The following is a 25,479-nucleotide window of genomic DNA, read 5'->3' on the forward strand; positions in this document are numbered from 1 at the left end:
TTATATTGTTATTGTCATTCACGCTTCGCGGATGGAAGCCATTGACAGGTGGCACAAACTACATCTCAGAGTTCCCTCCACTGCAAGCACGCCGGCTGCACCTGCAGTTGCTGCAGACCGCTGCTCTGGCCCAGCTACACTGCGCAGGGAAGACAGCAAGCGGGCAGTCCTGTATTGGGCTGTCCCTGGGAGTGTGCGCGCCAGGCAAAGAGTCCTGGGCATCGCGGCCAGAGAACTAGCAAATGCTCCAAGAAGAAACACACTCCAAGCTGCCTCGGTGCCAACTAAAAGAACCCCTGCGTTCATTTTGATTTGGGGGAACCTCAGGACCATTTCAGAGAACAAAAAAGTTGGATGGCCATGGTATTTGGTGGTGGCAGTGGTGGCAGGGAGAAGGTTCCTATTGGGAAGGGGGTTCGAGAAGGTGACAAAGACTTTCCACTGTGGCCTCCCTGGTGATGACCTCAAAGAACTGCTAGAATTCAAGGCGGAGGAGGGCTGGGGAGCTAGCGCACCCCGGGAGCACAGTTTCGGCTGTGGCCCCTGTCTCTCCCTCGAGACGATTCCACCCCACAGTTCCACGCGCTAGGGCCCTCGGGGAGGCAAGGTCGCAGTTCCAGTCCTTCGCAGCACGAGTTGGTGGGTGATGGGAACGGGGTGGGGAGGACGGCGATACACGCCCTGCGAGCAAGGGAAGGCTAGCCGCTAGTCGCATCCCGCTTCTCCTCCGACCTTCCTCCCCCAGGAACTGGGAAATGCACCCGGAGCTGTCCCGCATTCGTCCCCCAGACACCAGCGCAGCTTTCCCCCTGTACTCTCCAACTTCGGGGAACAGAGTCGCAACTCCAGCCCTCCCACAGCCCACATCTCCTTCTCCAGTATCTTCCTCCTCCCGGCCCCCCGCAGGATTGCCTCCTCCTTCTGGCTCGGAGGTCCTCACGTCCCGCTCCACCCGCAAGCAAAAGCGTTCCCAGGCTTTCGGTGTCAGTTCCCACCTGGCGCCTGACCGTGGCGAGCTCTGTAGGCAGCTCCAGTCGCAGGACCACTCTGGGCCAGGGCCGCGGGGCGACCGCGCGCGCGCGCACACACACACACGCACACACACACACACACACACACACGCACACTCGCGCTGCCACTCGCGGCCGCACCCCCGCGTCCTCGCTCCCCGCACCCCACCCTCGGCGGGCGGGTGACGTCAGGACTGCAGTCCCGAGGAGCGCGGCCGGAGTGGGCTGCGTGCTCGGGCACCGGGGCTGGAAGCTGGAGGCGCACTTGGGCGCCCCGGCTTGCGCGCTCCTCCCTTCTGGTCTGCACCTGCGAGCACGCAGCTTGCCTGCCCGCCTGCCCGCCCGCCCGCTTACCGGCGGGGGAGCCTCGCCTGCCTCCAGGTGAATTGAAAGTCGTTTCTGGGGAGGGCAGAAAGGGTGCTGCAATCCTGCTGTGCCCTGAAATTGCAAAGTCGGACAGGAGCGATCCAGCGAACGAGCGGGCTGCGTGCGGCTTTCCCGAGCTTGCAGGAGGCGGCCGCTGCTTGGCTGGCAGCGCAGCACAGCGCAGTGGTCGGACCCGGGCTGGGGGATCCAGGCTATTGCCCTGGGCGCGCTTTTCAACCCCCCTAACAGAACCCCTGCACTGGGACTCGGCTTTTCCCTCTTGCGCATTTCGCAACGGCCTTGGTGTGGCGAATGCGAGCGCCGCGGCGCCGAGGCGCGGCGGAACAGCTGGCGGCGAGAGAACTGGCGGTGGCGAGGGGGCGGCGGCCTCGGCCCGAAGTAAGTGAACAGAAGTTTGCGTGCGTCCCCCCTGCGCGATGGTGAGAGCGTCTGTTCTCCTGCTCGTTCCCCACCATAAGCCCGGGGACGCCTCTGGACCGGTGGGGCGAGATGGGGAGTCGGGAAAGAAAGGGGAGAGGAGAGAGCCAAGAGCTCAGAAAAAGTTTTCTTTCGGTTGTGGTGAGGGTCCGGAGGGCGGAAGGCGTAGAGAGGGGGTCCTGGATGGGTGAGCAGGGTGCGGAGGGCGCAGACCTCCATCCGGTCTGAGGCACTGAGGGTAGAAGGACTGGAGCCCGGGGAAATTCCCACTGAGGCCAGGGTGGGAGGCAGGAAGCGTGTTAGTGCAGGTAGGTGTACGTGTGTCTGTGACCTTGGCGTGCCCCCCGGAGTGGCGTGCGAGGTGGTAGTGGGGGAGGAGAGGAAGCTGTCCAGGACTGCAAGTGAGAAGGACTCGCAGGTCCCTGAGCATCGCGCTTTCTGGAAGGAAAAGAAGCTGGGCAGGAGGCATAGGTGCCTGGGGCATAGGGCTGGGGTGGCGGGGGTCATTGACGGGTCTCACTCAGAGACTCTCAGTGAGAGGTTGGGGTTCTCTGGGGTGACAGAAGTTGAGGGGTGCAAAAGGTCGGATGGCTTCTCTCGAGTCAGGGGGCCGAGAGGAGGGGTCGGAGAGACACCAGCTGCGGCCAGCCTGGGGCTCCTGCATCCCCAGTGGGCTGCGCTAGCTGGGCGAGCCGGGCGAATCCCGATCTCAGAAGCGCCCGCTTAGCTGTCTGCTCCTCTCTCGCTCGCTCTGTTCTGTCGGGGTGTCCCTTCAGCTCTTTTCCCCGCTCGCTGTTCTCTAGCTGGACCCCTCGCTCCAGAGCTCAAGGAGTTCTTGAGCGACACCCCAGCAAACTTCTAACTGCGGAGGCGGGGGTGGGGGGTGGTGGAATGAAGAACGTCCCTGGGCGATGAAGTTCACAGCGGCTGTGGGCTGCGCGCGTCCTGGGACTGGAGACCTGCAGAGGGCGGGCGAGGACGGCAAGCGCTGCCCGCCCCGCCTCCTCTCGCCAGGAATTTCATGTTAGCGTGATAAAACTCATCCAGGGCCGTGAAGGCGGGGTCGCTAGGATCAGAACAGAGTTTGTCAGGGGATTAAAATCCCTGATAACCTAAAGCTGCACTTATGGGGAGAGAGGGAGATAGTTAATTAGAAAATCGCCCAATAAGTTTTTTTTTAAGCCATTTTTAATACATACTGGCCACCCAATTCCACTTAGTTATGTCTGACCATCCATCATTCATTCCTCATCCCTCCCTCTCTGCATCCCTCCATCCTTCCACTTGCCCATCCATCTAAGATGCATTATAGATCCCAATCATTTGCAAGTCATTGTGTTAGGCACTGGGGCAACAGAAGTGAGTGGCATATGCCCTCAAGCACTCTGGGAGCTTACAGTGAGAGGTGCTGTCTGGAAAGGAAGTGGGAGAAGTTCATGTTCCCTTGGCAGGTGCGGTGTGGTTTGAACCTCCAGGACTCATTCCCAGCGCGTGAATAGTCTGCCAGACTTCATCTGCCTAGAGGTCAGATGTGGCTTGTCGTTGCTGCCTGAGCTGACACCAGGACAGGCACATAGGTGGTCCACAGCGAGTACTGTGAAGTGAGGAAATGAGTTCTACCTAGGCAGAAGTATCCTAAAGGAAGTTTTCAGGCTGAGAGAACAAGACAGAAAGGAAGAGAAGGAGTTAGGAGGGGAGAAATGAAGAAAACAGCAGAGGACAGGGGGAAGAAAGATCTGATTTGTAAATACTGAAAGATTTGGGAGTACTGCAGACATTTAAGGGAAATGAAATTTAAAGGTGGGTTTGTTTGGATGCAAGATGTTTGAGATCTGTGCATGCATCTCTCATACAAGAATGTCTCAAGGATCCTGTCACGTAGATTCTGCAACCAATTTTTGTGTTTTCATGCAGGGGAGATTTTCAGCACCCAGTTCCGTTCTCCTGCTTCACTGTGGTTATCTAGGTTCTAAATAACATTTCAGAATGGAATGCTCCTAACTGATCAGGAAGAGGTCATGAGGCCATCTCCCTGGGCCATGCTAATAGCATGATTTAAATGTTGAGGGCCATGCTAATAGCATGATTTAAATGTTGAGGGCCATGCTAATAGCATGATTTAAATGTTGAGGGCCGTGCTAATAGCATGATTTAAATGTTGAGGGCCGTGCGATGGATTGATGAAAACATTGCCTCACATCCTAAGAGCTCTTTCTTAACACCTTCCAATACAGGGCTGTTGAGTGTGCGCATTCCACTCCTTGGCTGTGAAAATTAGAAACAAATACGTAAGACTTTTCCTTGACTTAATTAGCTGGGCTCAGGGTACTATTGCACCTAGGTAGGAGGTGGTAAATTAGTTCTATCACCTTTAATTAGTTTTATGACTTTTCCTAGAAAACCCAAGCACCCATTGTTTTCCTAAAAAGTTTACCAGGAGTATTTAAGACAGACTTTTCTTTCAGTGTTTGTCAATGATAGTAACAACTCTATAATTTGTGTTGAGTTCATGGACAATAATGCTGGTTTCAGTTATTGGAAACTTCTCAGTGGTGTTCCATGATTTGGGGCTGCATATGTATCTATTTAAGATTTATTCATTTTTATTTGAAAGGCAGATTTTAGAGAGAGGAAGAGATAGTCACTACCCAAGTGGCTGCAATGGCCAAAGTTGAGCTGATCCAAAGCTGGGAGCCAGGAGCCTCTTCCGGGTCTCCCGCATGGTGCAGGGTCCTAAGGAAGGACTTGGACAATCCTCAACTGCCTTCCCAGGCCATGAACAGAGCCGGCTCAGAAATGGAGCAGCCAGGATGTGAGTCAGTGCCCATATGGGATGGTTCCTCAGGGTGGAGGATTAGCTTGTTGTGCCACCGTACTGGCCCCTGTATGACGTTTTTGTGAACCTTATTCTCTGTATTTACAAAATGAGGATATTTTACTTCCATAATGTACTTCATCATTGAAAGCCAGAAGATGCTGATGCAGAAAACTCTATTTTAGACTCTGCATTTTGTGGTTCACATCACTGGTTTTATATGCCAACACTGATAAGCAATGTATAATTAATGAATTAGAAAGTTAGATATGCATAGAAGCGAGAGACAGAGAGGAAGATCTTCTGTCCATCAATTCACACTCTAAGTAGCCTCAATGGCTGGAGCTGCGCTGATCCAAAGCCAGGAGCCAAGAGACTCTTCCAGATCTCCCTCGCGGGTGCAGGGTCCCAAGGCTTTGGGCTGTCCTCAACTGCTTTCCCAGGCCACTAGCAGGGAGCTAGATGGGAAGCGGGGCTGCTGGGGCACAAAGTGGTGCCCATATGGGATCCTGGAGCATGCAAGGCAAGGACTTTAGCCACTAGGCTATTGCACTGGGCTCACAACTGGATATTTTATAAACATTTTAGGGTGTTGTTGGAGCAAATCCTGTGACTAGTGACTGTGACATCAATGTTGTGGGAGTAGATGCAAGGCAGTATACACCACAGTCGCTGAATGTGGGATTCCTTAAGAAACACAGATTTGGCTTCAGTTGCTGAGACCTGACATACACATATCTTGCACAAGGGGTAAAGCGTGTACTCAAGGGGTGGAAGGGTTGGGGGTGGGGGAAGAGTTTTTTTGGGGAAATTGAGTTAGAGTCCAGGTGACAGCTGAGGTGACAGGGCTGTGGGGCCAGAGATGACTGTGTTTAGAAATCATCGAGTTTGGGTTTTACAGATTTGAGAACTCATTCTGCAGGCCTGGTGTCCCAGGGGCACAATCAGAGGCACAGAAGAGTCCAGTACTGGCCCCTCGCAGGCCTGGGGGGACACCTAGACCTAGGGGCAATTGACTTCACTTTGGTTTCCCCAAGATGGACTCACTGTGTCCTACACGCACAACTTCCCTGGATATATCTTTACAGATGAGCAAACTGAGGCTCAGGCAGGGAAGGGGCTTGCCCAAGGTCACCTGGGCTGGGCTATTGTGTATTGCCTCACATTGCTGGGTAAGCAGATATTTTGCCATCTTTTCTTCTTTTTTAAAAGCTTTTAAATTTTACTTTTATTTGTAAGCTAGGGAAAGAAGAAGTGAGGAGGGAAGAGAAGGGAGAGGGGAGAGGGGAGCAAATTTCTCATCTGCTGGTTCACTCCCCAGATGCCTGCAACAGTCAGGATTGGGCAGGCTGAGGCCAGGAACCTGGAACTCCATTCAGGACCTCTAGTTCTTCTCACTGTTGCCTCCCATGGTGTGCTTTGGCAGGAACTTGGGTTAGCAACCAAGTGAGGCCTCGAACCAGGTGTTCAGACCACATGCCCCATGCAGTGTCCTAACCGCTGTGACTAGCTCCTGTCTTCCCTAGTGTGGGTTCATGACCTTACTGCTCTAAATTCCTCTGTCTTCCCAGTCTTTGCAGCTTATGCTCCTTCTGTATCCATCTCTAAGCAGGCGGGTTCCACCTGCCTCTCTCCTGACACTCCCATCTTCTTGTCACAGCTTCTGTGGCTTTGCCAGGCTTTCAGAGATCATGGCCATGAATGGCAGAGACAGTCTTCACACAACCCTGGGCCAGCATCTTTCTCCATCTGGACATCAGTGGGTGTGGCAGCATCCCAACAGCAGAGAAGGAATGGGCCTGAGAGAGCTTCTGGTCCAAACCCTTTGTCATAAAAGAGGGCCCCTGGGCCCAGGAAGTGTTTGGTGACAGCCACATCCTAGCTGTGGTGCGGGGCTCTGGGATGGCATTGTTACTCTACCACTTGGCTGCTTGATCGGTACTGGCATTGTGTAGCTTCTTCATATTAGCAGTTGGTATATGGAGGGAGGCACTCTGTGTTCACAACCAACCGAGCCGATCTTTTGCTCTGTATGGGAATCCATAGCTTTGTATTAGCAGGTGTTGAAGGCACCAAATCTTTCCTGGCTCACTCTTGGATGATGTGATGATGAGTGAGGAGAAGATTGAGTGAAGGGAAGCATTGCGTCTGGAAAGGCCCTGACAAGCTGCCTTCTCTCACCTAAATCTCTCTGGGAGTGGCAGCCCTGTTTTTTTCTGGGTGCTTGGGCTCCTAACCTTGGTGTCACCACAACCCACATTCAGTCCATAGACAAATGCCATGGTCCCGCCTGCCTTCTGTGACTTATTCCATGGCTGTATCTGTTTCCTTGCTGTGATTTCCCTGGATCTTGCTGATTGTTTTTTAACTTCTTTGCTTGCATCCTTGTGCCACCGCCACACCCTGGTCACACGTACAGCAAGGCACGCTGACATCTAAGTCTGATTGTGTGTCTCCTCTGCCTGAATTCTATTGTGTCTTCCTCTCACCCACAGAAAAAGTCCTCAGGGGTCACTCTGAGGCTCTACTTTATCCAGCCCCTTCTTTTTTTTAAAGATATATTTTTATGTGAAAGAGTAACAGAGAAGAAGAAGAAGGACAAGAAGAAGAAGAACAAGAAGGAGGGAGATCTTCCAGATCATCCTTTAGCTCACACCTGGTGCAAAGCCAGGAGCCAGCAGCATCTTTAGGGTCTCACATGTGAGTGGCAACGGACTAAGTGCTTGGCCCATCCTCCACTGCTTTTCCTGGCCATTGGCAGGGAGCTGGATCAGAACTGGAGCTGCTGGGACTCAAACCCGTGCCTGTACAGGATGCTGGTGCCACAGGCAGAGGTTTAACCTGTTATGCCATGTTGCCAGCCCCTTACAGCCCCTTCTAATACTTCTGACTTCTTACAGTGTTCCAATCCCATTGACTTTAGTCCTGATGCTGTAACTTACCACAGGCTTGCTCTCCTCTGAGTGACCTTAAACTTGCTGCCCCTCTGGAATGATCTTTCCTGGATTATATGCCCTTGCCTCAGTCCAATTCTTCAGATTCATCTTCTGAGTGAGATCTTTCTTGGCCACAGGTTTCAAATTATACCCCTCAAACTTTGACTCACATTTCCTGCATTAATTTTACTTTTCACTCTTCCTGTTATTCATAGTGTATGGCTTACTCATTTACAGTTTTGTTTCTCTGCCCCAAATTCAATGAAAATGTTTTTTTAAAACATTTAATTTTATTTGAAAGAGTCAGAGAAAAAGAGAGAATATCTTCCATTCCACGTGGGATGCAGGTACCCAAACACTTGGATCATCTTGCCTTTCCCAGGCGGTTGAGATGGAGCAGAATTGAAAGTGGAGCATCTGGGACATCAATCAGCATCCGTGTTGGATACCAGCATTGGAGGTGGCGACTTTCCTTGCTATCCCGCAACACCAGGCTTGACGGTAGAGATTTTATTCGTTTGTATGTCTCTAATGCCTAAAACAATGTGTAGAACATGGTAGGTGTTCAGTCAGTGCTAAATAAATGGGAATAAAATAGTAACGTGTCAAATTATTTGTGAAGGTTAAATGAGAGGCAGGAGTTTGGCATAGTGTTTGAGGAGCTCCTTTTTCATTTCTTCAGCATGAGTCATTTCTTCATTAGTCATTCAGCAGCATGTTGTTTAACTTCATGGCATTTTATGTTTCTGTTTTTCTTCCTGTTGTTGATTTTGTTTTGTGGCTTTTCATTTAAAGGGATGTATAGTAACTGCAATGGAGACTGTCATATCCAGTGGTGTGTAGTTTAACTTCATGGCATTGTAAATTTCTGTTTTACTTCTTGTAGGTTTTGTTTTGTGGCTTTTCACTTGGAGGGATTTATGGTGACTGTGTAGTGCAGAATGAGTTGTCCAGGCGTGAGGATATGATGCAGTGTGCATCTCTACTTCCAGATTGAGGATGGACACCCAGTGAAACTGTTAAATGTGTCTTGACAGTGGGATGCTGGACTCTTTGTCATTGTCCACACCCACAATGATGGACTTAGGACTGTTGTAATGATGTGGGACAACTCAGTGATGTGTGTGTGGGGTGGATTAGGGAAGGGTAGAGGAAATCCCAGAGTCTATGGAGCTGTATCATAAAATGATAATAATAGGATAATGATAATGAAAAATAATTGGGGAAGAAAAAGAATAGCCTCAAGTCCTGACTTTGTTTGCTATGTTCCCACTTCATGTTCATGTGTACCCGGTAATGGTTAAAGTGGTTGGATCTCCGCCACACGTGGGAGACCTGGATTGAGTTCCTGGCTTCAGTCTGGTTCAGTCCTAGCTATTGTAGGCATTTGGGTCAGGAACCAGTGGGTATGAGGTCTCTGTCTCTATGCCTGCCAAATATATAAAACTGAAAAGGTGAAATGATGCATACATTTCATGCATGTTGCATACTTAGCACAGTCCCTCTAATATGTGAGGCAGTCTTCAGAAAATTCGTGGAAATGTGCATTATCATTCAATTCCGTGTTCCACGAACTTTTTGAGGTTCTTTGGTAGCATGTGCTGAAGGCATGGTCACTTTGATTCTCTCTCTCCTCGCCTGGGCCGTAAGTCTATCTTTGGATCTGAGTTGTGGTAAGAGACAGAACTCTTCCAGGATACTTAGATAAAGTTTTTGCAGGTGACCTCATGGGAAACCCCAGGAGTTGCCTTACCTTTGCCATCTGCTGCAAGTAATGAGGAAATGATACATTTATCTCTCTGCGATATAGCCTCATCCCAGGATCTAAGGCCTCCAACAGCTTTCCATGCTACATTCTGCCTCCTACGTGTGAGGGCCATGCTGTGCATACAGCTTCTCTTAGGGCAGGGCAGGGATCTTCCTGCTATAGGAGATAAAATCCCATCTCTAAAAGGGTGTGGCAGAGCAAGCTAATCCTCCACATGTGGGCTTGCCTGCTACATGGGCACTGGTTTGTGTCCTGGCTGCTCCACATCTGATGCAGCTCCCTGCTAAAGCATCTGGGAAAGCAGCAGAGGGTGGCCCAAGTGCAGGGGCTCCTGCTTTCACATGGGAGACCTGGAAGAAGATCCATGCTCCTGGCTTCAGGTTGGCTTAGCTTTGGCTGTTATGAGCATTTTGGTCAGGGGTGGGGGTGGAGGTGGCATTGAACAAGTGGATGGAAAATCTTTCTATCTCTCCTTCTCTCTATAAAAATCTGCCTTTCCAGTAAAAACAAGTATATCTTTAAAATATAAGTATAAAATATAAAATAAAGTGTATTTTAAAAATAAAAGGTGCTGGGCCTGGAAGGCTGGGAACTCCCAAAGGCTGAAGGTGGAGGTCATGGTCAAAGAAAATAGAACTGTTATTGGAATTTCATTCCTTAGTGGAGTCATCTTACAATTCTGGGTTAGGAACGCGGGAGGGGAGATAAAGATAGAGAGAAGAGGTACGGGGAGGGAGGGGAAGAGGGGAGTAGAGGTAGGAGAGAAGGAGAGACAAAGCTAGTGGCCACCTGAACTGGTTTTGCACAGCCTTTCTGTCTGCTGGATGGGTTTGCCTTTTGCTTGACCGAATGACTGTTCTCATGGGCTTCCTCCTGATGCAGCAAATTGTAGTTGAGCAGGAGTTATGAGGCATTGCATGGCACAATGAAAGGTTAAATAGCATAATCCCTGTAAAAGCATCGCTAAGGCTAGGCGGGACCAGGTGCTAACAAACACTTCTTCATTGCTGTCTAACATGCTGCACCTGTTTTAAATGCATGGTCGGTTGAACTATAGGATGGTGAGCAGATACCGTGCTGTGTGTTAAAGCTTGATCCTGTACTATAGGTCTGTAAAAATTACGCTATTTAACTACATAGCACATGATTACCAGTAGCTCAAAGCAGATATCTTTTATTAAAAAAGATTTATTTTTATTTGAAAGACAGACTTACCAAGAGAGGACACACACAGACACACACATCAGAAGTAGAACAGCTGGGACTTAAACTGGTACCTATATGGGTTGCTGGTGCCACAGAAAGAGACTTAACCTGATATACCACAGTGCCAGCCCCATAAAACAGACACATGTTAGATTTGGGAGGCTAAATCTGGCGTTGTCAAGGTTAAGATACTGGCATCCTCTATGGGCACTAGTTCATGTCCCAGCTGCTGTACTTCTGATCTTGCTCGCTGCTTGTGTGCCTGGGAAAACAGTGAAAATTGCTCAATTTCTTGGTCTCCTGCCACACATGTGGGAGACATGGATGGAGCTCCTGGCCCCTTGGCTTGGCCCAGCCCTGATGGCTGTGGCCATTTGGGAGTGAACCACTGAATGGAAGGTGCTCCTCTCTCTCGCTCATAAACTTGAAAATATTGCCTCCACATGTGGTACTTTCAATTCTATGAATTCAGGGTTTTTGCTATGCCACAGAAAAATGCTATGCTATGCCCAGTTTTCTCATTCTAGAAATAGAAAGAGGCCTTGGCACTACAACTTTGTAGGGTGGCAGTTCTGTTCTTAGCATGTGCTGTGACCTTGTCCAATTTTACATTAGTTTAGAGTAGCTTTTCTGGAGCCAGGAAAAGTTACCACACCAGCAAAAATGGGGCCAACAACCTTGAAATATAACCATGAGGAATCCATTTGCTTCTGTGAAGGAAGTACAGCCAGAACCACTCTTTAGGGGAGAGAGAAGAAGGAGGGTGGAGATGCAGAGGACATGAACCCTAGGACAGACACTGGAGCTGTTGTGTAACAAGACCATGGGGCAGCTTTTAATTTTTCCATCAGCTTTTGCTTTTCTGCCATGTTTTCTGCCGGATTCTGTTCCAAAAGTCCTTCTTAAGGAGGTGGTTTGGAAATGGTTTTCTCATGTAAACAGCATTCCCTGTGGAATTCCAGCTCCCAGCTGCCTTGAGCAAAGCCTATTTTATGGCTGGCTGAGTATTACAAGTAGAACACGATTGCCGGTCTTTCCCTATGGGAAAGCGAGCCCAAATTTTTAACTCGCCAAGTCCTGATTTCTGTTGTGTCATGCCTTGAAGGTCTAGGTGGGCGTTTTGTTTTGTTTTGTGTTGTTTTGTTTTGCCATAAGTGATTCCTGCCAGTGCCTCAATGCAGGTGCAAGCGAGGCTCCCCCTAGTGCTGATGGGGGAACTTTACCTGCTGGCCTTGGAGGATGCTGGAGCTTGGTTTCACCTGCAGCAGCCCTGGAACGTGACCCCTACGCTTCTTTGTCAGAGACAACTGCTGAGTGTGGAGTAATGGGACTGAGGGGAGAATAGGGTTACAAAGAGTGTGGAGCTGAGGTTTCCTTTGGGTTTTTTTGGAGGGACCCACCCCACCTACCCATGGACCCTGGCTCAGGTAAGGTGAGTTTTTCAGGAGGCTTTCCTTTAGAAGGGTGCTGATGTCTGCTGCGGGAAATGGTTGGCAGGGTTTGCTCACCGCTGTGTTGTCCCTGATTTCTACTGTAGGTGGTTCCAAATGGATGCCTGCTGGTCTGCAGGATGCTTACCAGGCTGTCAATGAAGCTACACACGCTGGCTCCCGCACACCACTGTCTGATTAATTTGCTCCTTGTATTTCCCCTAATGAGTCAGAACTGATTTTTGATGTCAGGGTCTTTGATAAGCTTTTGATGAAATTTTCAGAGATTTTCATCTGTGAATGTAATCTTAGTTCTTCCTTTCCAATCTGCTTACCCCCTTTCCTTTGTTCTCTCCTGTCTTCCCTTCTTTCTCAGCCTCGATTTTTCCTGCTCCTGCAAATATAAGTGGCAGTCTAATATCTCAGGAGAAATACATTGAGGCTTTCACCATTGAGTCTGATGTTAGTCAAGAGTTTATTGCAGGTGTCTCTAGTCAGGTGGAAGATGTCCCTTTTATTTCCAAGTTTGCTGAGTGTTTTATCATCCTGTGGTATTGGATCCTGTGGCGTGCTTTTTCAGTATTGATTGAGATGATCATTCAGTTTTGTGCACTCCATTAATATGGTGTCTTATATTAATTGCTTTTTTTTAGATGTGAAACCAGCCTTGCATTCCTGGGATAAATTCCAGGTTGTATTGCAGAAACCTCTTAACACATTGCTGGACTGAGTTTGCTGATGGTTGTTGAGGCGCTCTGGGTGTTTATTTGTAATGGAGATTGATCTATAGTGCAATATTCTTGCAATAGCTGGTTTGAGCACTGAGGTGACAGTAGCCTGATCTTCATTTTTAGCATGGCTGTGTTAGCCATTTTAGGGGTCAATATAGTATGACGGGGATGGGAAGAAGGTGTCCATGGCTGACGGTGGGTCCCAGGGTGCAGGGGGCAGATGGGAGAAAGCCTGCAAGTAGATCCCACTGGGAGTCTTGGTTGACACTGGATACCATGGGAGCAGGCATGCTGTGACTAGGGATGTGATGTGTTCTTTATATAAATTATCGACTCAGTACATGTTTATCATGCACTGTGTGTGAGGAAGTGAGTTTAATTGAAATCGACACTGGATAGACAGGATAAACATCAAGGTCCTTATCAAATGGCAGCTGTGACTGGTATGCTGGGAGAGCAGATGGTAAGGAGAGTAGAGCTTGTGTTCCTTGTTCCGGTGGTGTGAACAGCATAGCCAGGATTCCACTCGGGAAGTGATATGGGGCTGTGGGAGTGAGGCCCTGGAAGCGAGAGGCAGAGGAGGCTGGGGAAGGAAGCGTTGGGAGCAGCACACCCAGGGTTCCACTCTGGCCTGGGGAGCAAGAGGCAGAGGAGACAGGGGAAGGAGGTGGTGGGAGGAGGCCGGACACCTGAGTCCGGAAGTGCTGTGTAGTCCTGATGAACTCTGAGGGCTATGTTTCCGGTAATAAAATATGCTTAGGCTGGATTCTTCCATCTTGTTTTCATTTTGTGTTTTCCTTCAGAAAGGGATTATCATGCACTATTGTTCCTTTCCGCCAACCCCCTGCACCACGTTAGAGTTTATTTTAAATGTGTCTGAAACAGAGTAAATGACAGAGAGAGTGAGACAAGAAGTGATCTCCCCTTAGCTGCTTGGCTCCCTAAAGAAACAGCCAAACTCAGGGCCTGGCTGGACTGGGCCAAAGATCCAAACCCAATCTAGGTCTCCCAGAAAGGTGGATGGCAGGAAGCTGACTACTTTAACCATCATACTACCTCCTGGGGTGTGCACTGGCAGGGAGATGGAATTGGGAACTGAAACCAGGAATTAAATATAGGTCCTTCCATATGGGATATGGCTGTTTAGTAGATTTAATACCTACCGCTCTTCTTTCTGTTTTATTTTTTAAGGGTTTATATATCTGAAATGCAGAGTTACGTGCAAACACAGATACACAAAGATCTTTCATCTGAAGATCTTCCACTCTCCAATTAGCTGCAACTGCTGGGACTGAACCAAGCTGAAGCCAGGAGCCAGGAGCTTCTTCCAGTCAGTGACAGGTGCCCAAATGCCTGGCCCATCTTTGGTTGCTTTCCTAAGTCATTAGCAGGGAACTGGCTACAGCTTAACTTGCTGTAACCACAGTATTGGCTTCCTCTTCTTGTTTTAGTATTCTACTTTAATGAGATACTCTCAATGGAAGCCAGAGAGCAATGGAATAGATTGGGGTCTTTAAAAACTACTTTTTATGTTGTTTGTAGAGACAAGAACAGGAAAAAGGCAGGGCAACATGATCAAGTTTACTTAACAGTACAAAAAGAAGGATGGGAGTTAAAAGGAGCATGAATGCACATCAGGGCCATCCCTTAATACTATTAGTTAATTGGAGATTGAGAAATATGGAGAGAAGAAATGAGTCTGTCCACTGGCTCACTCCCCAAGTGTTTGCAACAGCCAGGGCTGGACCAGACTTAGAAGCCAGGAGCCCAAACTCCCTCCCGGTCTTCCAGGTGGGTAGCATGAGCCCAAGCATTCTAGCGGCCATCACTGCCTCCCAGGATGAGTGTTAGTAGGAAGCTGGAGTCAGGTGCTGGAGCTGGGTGTTGATCTCCAGCTCTCTGATGTGGGATGTGATTGTTGCCACCAGCATTTCCACCAGCTGACCAAGTGCCTGCACCCTGTGATGCTTATTTTCATATTGCTCAGTGATGTAATAAATTCAGGCTGCACCGTCAAAAACAAACATATGCGAATGAGCGAATGCAATGCCGAGGCAATATTTGAGAAAGAAGCAGGTGTGTGCGTGGGGGTTAGAGGGCGTGTTCCTGTTTGCAGGGCCTACTTTTTCTAGGGCAAGGAATCCCCAAGCTGCATTCTAATTCAGGATTGTGTCATTCTGACTTTGCCATCTTGAGATTTCAACATTGCTGTGAATCCTCTCGGGACATTCTGATCCAACAGTGCTGTTCTCAGTCAGATGAGGCCTCTCATGGTGGGATGGGATCCGGCCCTTCAGCACCGTTGTGTGGCTGCCACCAAGGACACTTCTGCATCTGGTACTGATTTCAATATTCAATTTGAAGTGTCACTAAGACAGCTTTAGAATGGCTAATGAAGATCATACTGGATGAAGGACAGGCATTTTGAGCAATGCGGGACCTCCATGTTGATCCAGCTGAATGAATAGAGTGACCTCATTGAGTAGTTCTTGAATGGCTTTTTCTTCTTTAATTTTAGATTTATTGATTTCTTTAATTGGAAAAGCAGATTTACACAGAGCAGGAGAGATAGAGAGGTTTTCCATCTGCTGGTTCACCCTGCAAATGGCTGCAACAGCTGAAGTTGAGCTGGTCTGAAGTCAGGAGCCAGGAGCCTTTTCCAGGTCTCCAACGTGGGTGCAGGGTCCCAAGGCTTTGGGCCATTCTCTGCTGCTCTCCCAGGCCACAAGCAGGGAGCTGGTTGGGAAGTGGAACAGCTGGGGCATGAACCTGTGCATGAATGGAATGCTGGCACTTGGAGGTAGAAGATTAGCCAGTTGACCCATTGTGCTGGTCCCTTGAGTGGCTTGTTTTGCATGGCATGATATCAAGTGGAAAAATATAATACGTTGTGTTGCTGTGTTTTAGTGTTGAGGGATAAACTCTTGTTTGTAAATTTCACTCTGTGTTGCTGACAGTTTCATACAACTTGGGTTCAGGCTCAGACACATCCCAGGTGTGCCCGAATTGTGAAAAAAATTGATCTCCACCCAAAGTCATATCACAGAAGAGATGTATAACATTAAAAAAGAATCTTCAGGTGGTTTGCAAGGTATCCATGGAGAAGAGAGTGTGTATCTAGAGAATTTTTGTTCCCTAGGATCTGATCAGTAAGACAAACCAGCCCTACCAGGTCTCCAGCCACAGTGGAATCTATGTAAGAGTATCTGCTCTAGGCTTCATTTAAAGTGGAGGCATTTCAGGGTTGGCTTTGTGAGGGAACAGGTTAAGCAAACGCTTAAGATACCTTCAGTCTGTATTCGGGTGCAGGTTCAAACCTAATGTAGCTCCTTGCTAATGCACCTTGGAGGCAACAGGTGATTGCTCAGATACTTTGGTACCACCCACATGGAAGAACATGATGGAAATTCCTGGCTCCTGGTTTTGGCTTGGTGTAATCTCAGCTGATATGGCCATTTGCGGAATGAACCAATGAATGAAAGATCATTTTATTTCTCTCTCTGTCTTCCTGTCTGCTGCTCCACTTTCAATGATTAGAAACATCTCTGAAAAACAAGAACAAAGTGAGGCTTTTTCCTTGATGCTGCTCATTATCTAAACTGGAGAGCCACTCAGGGTTTACCCAACAGCACCTGTATAGATGTGGATGTGGCAGGCAGGCCACTTCCAGAGGAAGACATAGTAAACCAAAGGATACTCTCCTATCCAAAGCCAGGACTGTTCACCTTGCTTGGCAAGGGGAACTTTGTGAAGATGATAATGTTGCAAGTTTGCAGGTAGGAGATGAACCTTCATCCTGCAGCAGGGCCTTGGCAGTCCCAGAGATCTCGTAAGAGAGAGATCAGGGGTCATAGCAAGCGAAGGGCTGTTGGGAGCAGTAGACCAGTGATGGAGGCCATCTGTGAAGTGTAGAATATGCACAACTTCTGACAGAAAGGTGAGGCAGGCTCATGATTCTTCGCTTGAGCTCCAGGTCACAGGCAGGCCTTCCAATGCCTTGCTCTAGCCCTGTGAGCCTTCCGGTCTATAGAACCAAAGTGGAAAAACCCTGTCAGAGTGAAAACAGCTGCTTGGCCCAGTACTTAAACTGCTGAGTAGGAAGCTCACATCCTGAATCTTTTAGCTGAGTTTAATACTGCATCCTGTTCCCGACTCTAGCTTCTGGCTGATGCAGACTCTGGAAGGCAGTAGTTTGAGTGATTGGGTTCCTTTCATCCACGTGGGATGTCTAGATGGAGTTTCTAGAGTTCTTGCAAATACTTTTGCAGGCATTTGGAGCATAAACCAACAGAAGGGAGCATGCTCTATCTCTTCCTCTGTTTCTCTGCCTCTCAAATAAAGAATAAAAAAAATTTTTTAAATTGTGTTGCATGCCACGTAGTTGGCAGTGATTGGTTTCAGCAGCAGCGTCGGTGGTGTTGGTGCAGCCCTTCTGTGAAGGCCAAGGGCCACACTGCTCAGGGCAGCAGCAGCAGAACCTGGCAAAGAAGGGCAGAGAGAGCCGTGGTCAAAATTTGCTTCTCTCCACTTGGGGACAAGAGGGTGGGATGAGCCGGATGATCATGGCTTGCTTCAGTCTCCAGCTCTGATGGTGAACTAAGTTGATGTATATCTTGAGAAATTTTTGAAGTCACTACAGGGCTGTGTCATCAACTCTGAGTGGGATATGAGATTGACTATTAATGCATAAATATAAAATGGTTGGGTTGACTTTGACCACCGCACCAGGTGTTTATTATGAGCCTACTTTATTTCAAGGACATTTTTCTTGCAAGTTCTGAACAGATCATTTAAGTCCAATTAATATTCATTGCAAATGTTAGGAGTGGTTGAGTTTTATTTTTATAGGGCCTTTGAACTTCTGAGTTGACTGTAAAAGATCAAATGTTCTCATGCCATTATTTCCATTTTGAAAAATGTGGTGAAGTTCCTCATGTCACTATTATCTAAATTCTAATCACTATACATAATGTTTAATTAAATGATGTGGAAGTTTATGGCATATTCCTTATTGCTGCCAATCACTTATTTACAGAAGATTTGCACAATACCTCATGGTTTGGTTTTGTCTGGTTTCTCTAGAGTATGGAATTGCTTCTGGAATGTTCAGAGCAGCTAAGGGAGAGTGGAGTGACTGGGGGTATCTCATGGGCATATGCTTCAGTGTATAGTCTCTCAAGACAACAGTGGGGACCAGCAGGAGACCAGCCGGAATCTCAAGAACTGGATTGGGAGAGGGACCAAGTTGAGCCAGCTTTTTAAGCCACGAGCAAAGGGTTTGGAAAAGAGTTGGGAGAGATATGTTATGGATCAGTTGGACTATCAAGAGACAAGAGTGTAGGGAGCAGATGGCCATGGAATCCCAGAACAGAACTGCTTGGTGCTGTCATACTTTGGACTGTGTTTACCTGCGCAGGTAGCTGGGGTGGCTCTCTCAGGATTGGGTAACACAGGTTCTGCTCAAAGCAAGGAGTCCTCACTGGGCTGTTTGTGCCCAAGGCCAAAATCAAGAGTTACTGCACTCAATCCCCTGTCACTAATTGTTTCCATTTGATTTTATCCTCTTATGGTTTGGTTTAGTTCCAATTAAGGCAGAGTCTGCTGGCGTAAAGGTAGGTCCACATAGTATTCCTCTCTGAAAACTCATGTCAAGGGGGGAATTTCTCAGTCTTTTTCATGCTTACTGGTCTCATAGGAATGGTGATTTAAATGGCAGTGATCATTGCACATGTCCGGTTTTCAATGACTGCGGCAGTTCTGTTCTTATCTAGTAAGATTTCTTAAGGCTCTGTGTCTAGGAGCCTATGTAGGTTTGCATGGTGATCTCATTGTCACTGTCAGTAGCTGTTCAAGACAATCCATGAAAGCTCTTTAGTGCAGCTGATAAGGTTAGCCTTCAATTTCTACTGGAATATGTGATGTGATTCTGGAGCGGGAGGCATCCTAACAGGCGTCAGTTTAGATTACCTCATTCTCCAGTGAAATTAATGCTTCATGATCGCTTTTTTCTTCTGGAACCTTTAGGGCATGTCATTTAGATCCTTGCCTTCAAACCAGCTCTCCAGCCTTTTCAGCTGAGAGCTCCCTGCTGGATTTGGACTTGCCCTACACTGTTAGGCATCCCATGTGTCTACATCGCAGGCCCTTCCCACTCAACATGTGCTGCGTGGGAATAGTCACACCTGCTCCTTTATTTCCAGGTCACACATCTGTACCAGCTCGTGGGCCAAGACCCGTGTCTGGATTTTTCTTTCTGCCTTTCTCAGTCAGGTGCTAAGACCCACCAGTGCTGTCTCCTCTTGTTTTTATTTTTTAAAGATTTATTCTTATTTGAAAGGCAGAATTACAGAGAAGGAGAGTCAGAGTGGGAGAGATCTTGCATCTGCTGGTTTATTCCTCACATGGTTGCAAAGGCCAGGGCTTGGCTGGTTCAAAACTAGGAGTCAGAAACCTCATCTGGGTTTCCCACATGGGTACAGGGGCCGAAGGGTTTGGGTTGTCCTCTATTGCTTTCTTAGGCCACAGGCAGAGAGCTGGATGGAAGTGGAGCAGCTGGGACATGAACCAGTGCCCATATGGGGGTCTTGGCATGTGCAAAGTGAGACTAGCTACTGAGTCATTGTACCAGGCCTGTAAAAAACATCTTTAGAATTATTTGTTTTTGTTTGAAAGGCAGGTGTGTAGAGAAAAATAGAACAGGCAGAGAGAGAGAAAAAGATCCTCCATTTATTGGTTGATTCCTCAAATGGCTGTGATGGCTAGAGATGAATTGATCCAAAGCCAGGAACCAGGAGCTTCCAACATATCTCCTATCTTGATACAGGGGCCCAAGGATCTGAACTATCTACTGCTTTCCCAGGTCATACACAGGAAGCCACATCAGATATAGAGCAGGACTCCAATTGGCACTCACATGGAATGCCAGTGCTAGCAGGTGGGGGATCATTAGCCTGTTGAAAATGCTGTGGCCACAATAAATCTTTTTTTGTTTGTTTTTGTTGTTAAATTTTTATTTTGAGTTTTTAACTTTTATTGTACAATTCTGTAGAGACTAGGATTCTCCCGACAAACTCCTACGACCCTGACATTTTCCACATGTTGCTACAATAGTATAGTCCTTCACAAGGAATCCTGAGCCCATCAGTCTGTTATTTAAGTGTGCCCAACATTGCTGGTACAGACAATGTCAGACGGTCCAGCATCCCATTGTCTACACATTTCCAGCAGTTTCATTGAGAGTCCATCTTTGATTTGGAAGCAGGGATGCATATTACATTGTATCCCCACATCTGGATATGATAGTCTCTATTACTCCATCACTATACATGCCCATGAATGAGAAGCCACAGCCGATATGAAAATAAATCTTTTTAAGAACAAAATGAGCAATTGACAGATGAATGACATGCAGTTTTGTTTATATACATATATATATATACATAATGTATTTATTTATTTATTTGAAAGGCAGAGTTATATAGAGAGAAGGGACAGAGAGTTCTTCTACCTGCTGGTTTACTCCCTAGGTGTGGCCACAATGGCTGGGCCAGAGCTAGGCACAAGCCAGGAGCCTAGAGCGCTTCTGGGTTTCCCACATGGGTGCAGAGTCCTAAGCATCCTTCACTGTTTTCTCCAGGTGCATTCGCAGGGAGCTGGATGGGGAGTGGAGCAGCAGGGACTCAAGCAGGTACGAGATGATAGAGTTGCAGGTAGAGGCTTAACATGCTATACTACAGAGTCGGTCCTTGGAATATAGCTTTGAGAATGGCAGTGTTAAAGATAATGTATTCATTTTCTCTCATCTGCAAATCTTAAGTTCCTGAATCTAAGGTAGAATGGATGGTAATGGACTAATTGTCTTATCCCAGTATTTACAGATGTCAAACACTTGCATGAAAGGAAAGCAAAACCTATAGGCCATTGTGTTTCAAAGACAAGGCCACCACCAAGATGGCCTTTAAAAACCATATTTATTAAAAAGAAAAAAGAGAGAGAGATGGTGCTATTTTAAAGGGAGACACTTTGCTCCAATTTGGAAGTTGGTGGTTGTATTTTCTCCTTCACAGTGACAGAGGCAGACATTGAGGCATGATGTGTCACAGACTGCAGAGGCGTTAGTATTCTTTTTTATTTCTTAAATTAACTTGGATGGAAACCTTCTAGCTAATATCCTTTTATTTATTTATTTATTTATTGGTTATTTAAGGCTGAGTGATACACACACACACACACACACTCACATACATATACAATAGGAAAGTGGTAAAGTCAAGAGCTGGAGCTGGGTGTTGAACTTCAGCACATCCTATGGGATGCAGGCAAGTCAGCCAGCCTGGTAATCTCTAGGCAAAGCACATGCTCTAGCAGCAGCCTTTTCAGATTTGTGTCTGCTGTACCAATTTTTACATATCCATAACAATAACGAGAATTGATGTGGCTTTACTTTTTAAAGTCTGATTTAAAGGCCAGCAGATTCTGAATGATTGCTCTATAAAGTTTACTACATGGTAGTTTTTCTTTGCCACTGTTCATTGTCAGAGCTACTTTCCCAGTTCCCTCCTGCTTTGAGTTCTGTCTTTGTAAGGTGTAGCCTCCTCATCATCTCCCTTGTACCTGCTACAGTATGTATTTGTGTCTCACTCATGTTGGAAAACACACAGAGATGCACAGTAAATATATAGGGATAAACCAAAGCTACACATGCAAATTATTTGAGAATGAGGCTCTGGGAACTTGCTCTTCTCTTCACAGACTTTCTGAGTATGTTGCCTGCACTTGCTATAGTTGCTGCATCACCTCTAGGCATCTGGGAACGTGGATGCTTCTTGGTGTTAAGGATCAAAGGAAATAGATTGAATTATGCTGTTGGACACTTTTTGGCTCCAAGTTCAGCTCCTAGGGGATAATGTTAAAATGCCATTGTTCCCAGCCAGAAGCCCTGAGCAGTCCTCAGAACAGTAAACTTCCTTTGGGAATCAGGAGAGGAGCTTTCTCTGATCCTTACTTAGTTCCAACTTTGGCTCCCCACCATTTCTTGCAATGGCCATCAGGGTCGCTCCAGAGTCACCAAAATTAGATCAGATAGACAGATGGAGACCAATAAGGAAACCTTAGAACAGACAGGAAAAAGTCAGTTTGGACTCCCATATACCTTACTGGGTAGAACACAAAGATCAGTTACTCCTCACTAAGGTATTGGAGATTTCTCTGCACACCATTCCTAAAACTGTCCCACTCCTCAATCTTTAATATATGGCTTATTAGAGTTATAAACCTGTTTGGACTATCCTAAAATTTGCCAAGTTCAGTAAAAATCATGCTTCGATACTATAAGCTGCTAAATATAAAAATGAAAATAGACATGGGGCAGCTGAATTACCATTTTAAGGTTTATAGCAGCTGGTTATGTATAACCTAAAACTGAGATGTCAGTGAAGTAGTTATAGGATGTGGTTTAGAACTTTCATTTTCTAACATATTGGTCACTCAATACCATATCAGTTAACTTCATGATGTTTGTAAATTTCCATGTTTCTTCCTGTTGTTGAAGTTGTGTAGTGGCTTTTCATTGGAGGGGATGATATTCTGCCAGCTCTACTTTCAGACCAAGGATGGTCTCCCAATAAAACTGTTGAATTTATCTGGACAATAAGATGTTGGACTCTCTGCATGGTCCATGCCTGCAATGATAGAATTATGACTGGTTACGAATTGTACTACTGTAACAATATGAAGGAAATAATATGGGGGGAGGGCTTGGGGAGCGACTGGGGTAATCCCAGAGCCTATGAAACAGTGTCATAAAATGAAATAAAAGTCATTGTTCTTGAGTCTACAATACAGGCCACCTAGTCCATGCATCATAGGGGTAAGCATTGGGTACAGGGGTGACAGTGCTGCATCCTGTGTGAGAGTGCCTTGCTTCCAGTCCTGGCTTGGTTTCTGATCTCAGCTTCCTGCTCACATGCACCCTGGGAGGCACTAGGTGATGACTTGAGTGTTTGTGTCCCTGTCACCCATGTGGGAGACCCAGATTGTGTTCCTGGCTCCTGGTTTCAGATTTGTTCTAGCTGTGACAAACAGTTGGGGGAAGTGAAACAGTAGATGCAAAATCTCAGTGTCTCTCTCTCAAATAAAAATAAATACAATCAAATATTCCACTTATTCCAATCAAATATTCCATTTACTTTTACTTGAAAGGCAGAGCAAGGAAGACAGAGGGAGAATGTCTTACATTTGCTGGTTCAATCCCCAATAGCCTCAGTGGCAAGAGCTGATCTGATCCAAAAGTGGGAGCCAGGAGCTTCTTCCAGGTCTCCCACATATGCGTACAGGGGTCCAAGGATTTGTATCATCCTCTACTGCTTTCCCAGGCCTTCAGCAGAGAGCTGTTCCAGAAGTGGATCAACTAGGACATGAACAAGACCCCATATGGAAGGCAAGCATTACAGGTTAGAGGACTAGCCTGCTGCTGGCTCCATAAATTTAAAAATAAATTTAAAAACCAGTACCACCATGCAGTAGGGATTTCATCTACTGGATGACCAAGAAATAGGAGATGCAGCATGTTGTGGCACATTCACAGTAGTAAAGATTTTTCTAAGATTCCAAACTGAATACTCTGCTGGAAAAATGCCAGCTAAGGCTCAAGTGCTACGTTCTAAAGGCTGGCTGAGAAGGGGGTGGCTAGGTTGACTTGTTTAGTTTCTTGTTTTAGCTCTGGTTCTATTTAAGTCAAGCAGTGAAGATGTACATAATAGGGCTTAAAAATGGGGACAGGTGCTAGCTGTCCTCTGCCCTTGGTGACATGACCCAGAACACAGGATTGTGATCCAGTGCTAATAGGCAGGCCTCACTGGAGACAAGATTTACTTTGGAAGTAAGCCAGTGGCTTGGAACAAGTGCAGGTGAACCTGAAAAGGAGACCTAGCACCCCCTCTGGCAATGGGGGAATTTCCCCTTGAGTACGGAAGTTTTGCTTGCGCTAATGGTTTGCGACTAGCTATACAGTGTGGGTAATAACAGCATTGTGAATGTACAAAGTGCTGCTGAGTTGTTTTGAAGTGTTTGCCTTTCAGAACTGTAGCATAGTAGGGGACGAGGCAGGGGAGAAGGCCCTGCTCTATTTCATTTATTTTCATTGGCCAGCTTACTCTCCAAATGCCCACAACGGCCAGGGTGAAGTGGCCTGGATAAGTTGAAACTGGGAGCAGGAAACCCGGTGGTGTCCCACGTGGGAGATTGGGATTCAGCTCCTCACCCCAGCTGCCTCCCAGGATGCACATTAGCAGGAAGTCATAGTAGCTGGAGCCAGAGACCCAGCAACCAGGCACTCGGATGTGCACTGCACACACCCTAATCAACATCGTAGCGGCTGGGCTAATGTCCACTCCTGTGAACTTTTAACTTTTGTAGTAACATTAACTGGTCTAATTGGAGGCCTCTATTTATGTAAAAAAAAAAACAACAACCTAAAAACATGAAAAGTATTTAGGATGTTATAATAAGCAGTAAATAGCAAGCACTTAGATCATTGTTGAGAAATGTGGTGGTATAAAACTCAGAAGTTTACTGAGAATTATTTCTAGAAATCTTCTTGTGGGAACCAGTTTGGACTTTCATGGCTGAGCTGAATAGATGGATGGATACTTGGGGCCAGGCGACAGAAAGGGGTTGGTCATCAAAGGGGCTGCGCAGAAGCGTAGGGTCTTAGAAAGAAATTCCTCAAAAATAAAATAGAAATAGCAAGAACCTCATAATTAGAGACTGCCTCTGCATTTTGTTTCTTAGCTACCCTAAATACTACTCTTTGACCCTTTTTTGTTTGTTTTTTAAGATTTGTTTTTATTTGAAAGGCAGAGTTACAGAGAAAGGCAAGAGAGAGGTCTTCCATCTGATGATTCACTCTCCAGATGGCTGAAGTTGGGCTGATCTGAAGCCAGGAGCCTCTTCCACGTCTCCCACATGGGTACAGGGGCCTAAGAATTTGGTCTGTGCTCCATTGTTTTCCCAAACCATAAGCAGAGAGCTAGATGGGAAGTGGAGCACTGGGATGCAAACCAACGTCCATATGGGATGCTGGCATTGCAGACAGAGTCTTTGCCTGCTATGCCACAGTGCTGGGCCCTACTGTTTGAATTTTAGCATCAGTGCAGGAAGGTTTTGGGATCTCTGTGTCTTGAAACTTCTGTAATAGTCATTCCTGGGAGAGGGAAGCTCCTACTTGCTTTCTTCCATATAAATCTAGTGTAAGTATTTTTAACTAGAATTACTCCAGTAACAGTCATAGGTTACTGAATAGAAGTGATTCTTGTTCCCCAAGGGATGAAAAATCTGGGAGTCTGCATGTTACTTAGAAAATGCAAGTGAAAATGGATGAATTTTGCTGACATCTTTCTAAAGCTAAGTAGAGACCCTAAGAATAGTTTGTGATTCCTGGCATCGGGAATCCCTTCAAGCCACCCAAACGGGCAAGGGATTTTTGAGTGTTAAAATCTTATTTTTAAAGCCTGTTTGCAAATAGTTTCTGGAAAAGATGTGTGAGGACTTCATGGAACACCTGGGAAATGAGCCCCGTGCTCCCAGCATGCCCTTGGAAGTCAGCTGTAACTGCCCAAGGCCGCCTTACATCCAGGAAAGGCCACTGCAGGACAAACTGGACTGTGGGTGGAGGGTGAGTAGGCTGGGACTTTCTGTCCCAGGACTGTTTTAATTGAGTGTCTGAGAAATGTCTCCGTTCACCTTACCAGCCCTGTGAGACTGGGTGCACCACAGCACCT

Source organism: Ochotona curzoniae, unplaced genomic scaffold, assembly GCF_017591425.1.
Source record: "Ochotona curzoniae isolate NIBS_2020 unplaced genomic scaffold, NIBS_Ocur_1.0 contig_78, whole genome shotgun sequence".
Taxonomy (NCBI): Eukaryota; Metazoa; Chordata; class Mammalia; order Lagomorpha; family Ochotonidae; genus Ochotona; species Ochotona curzoniae.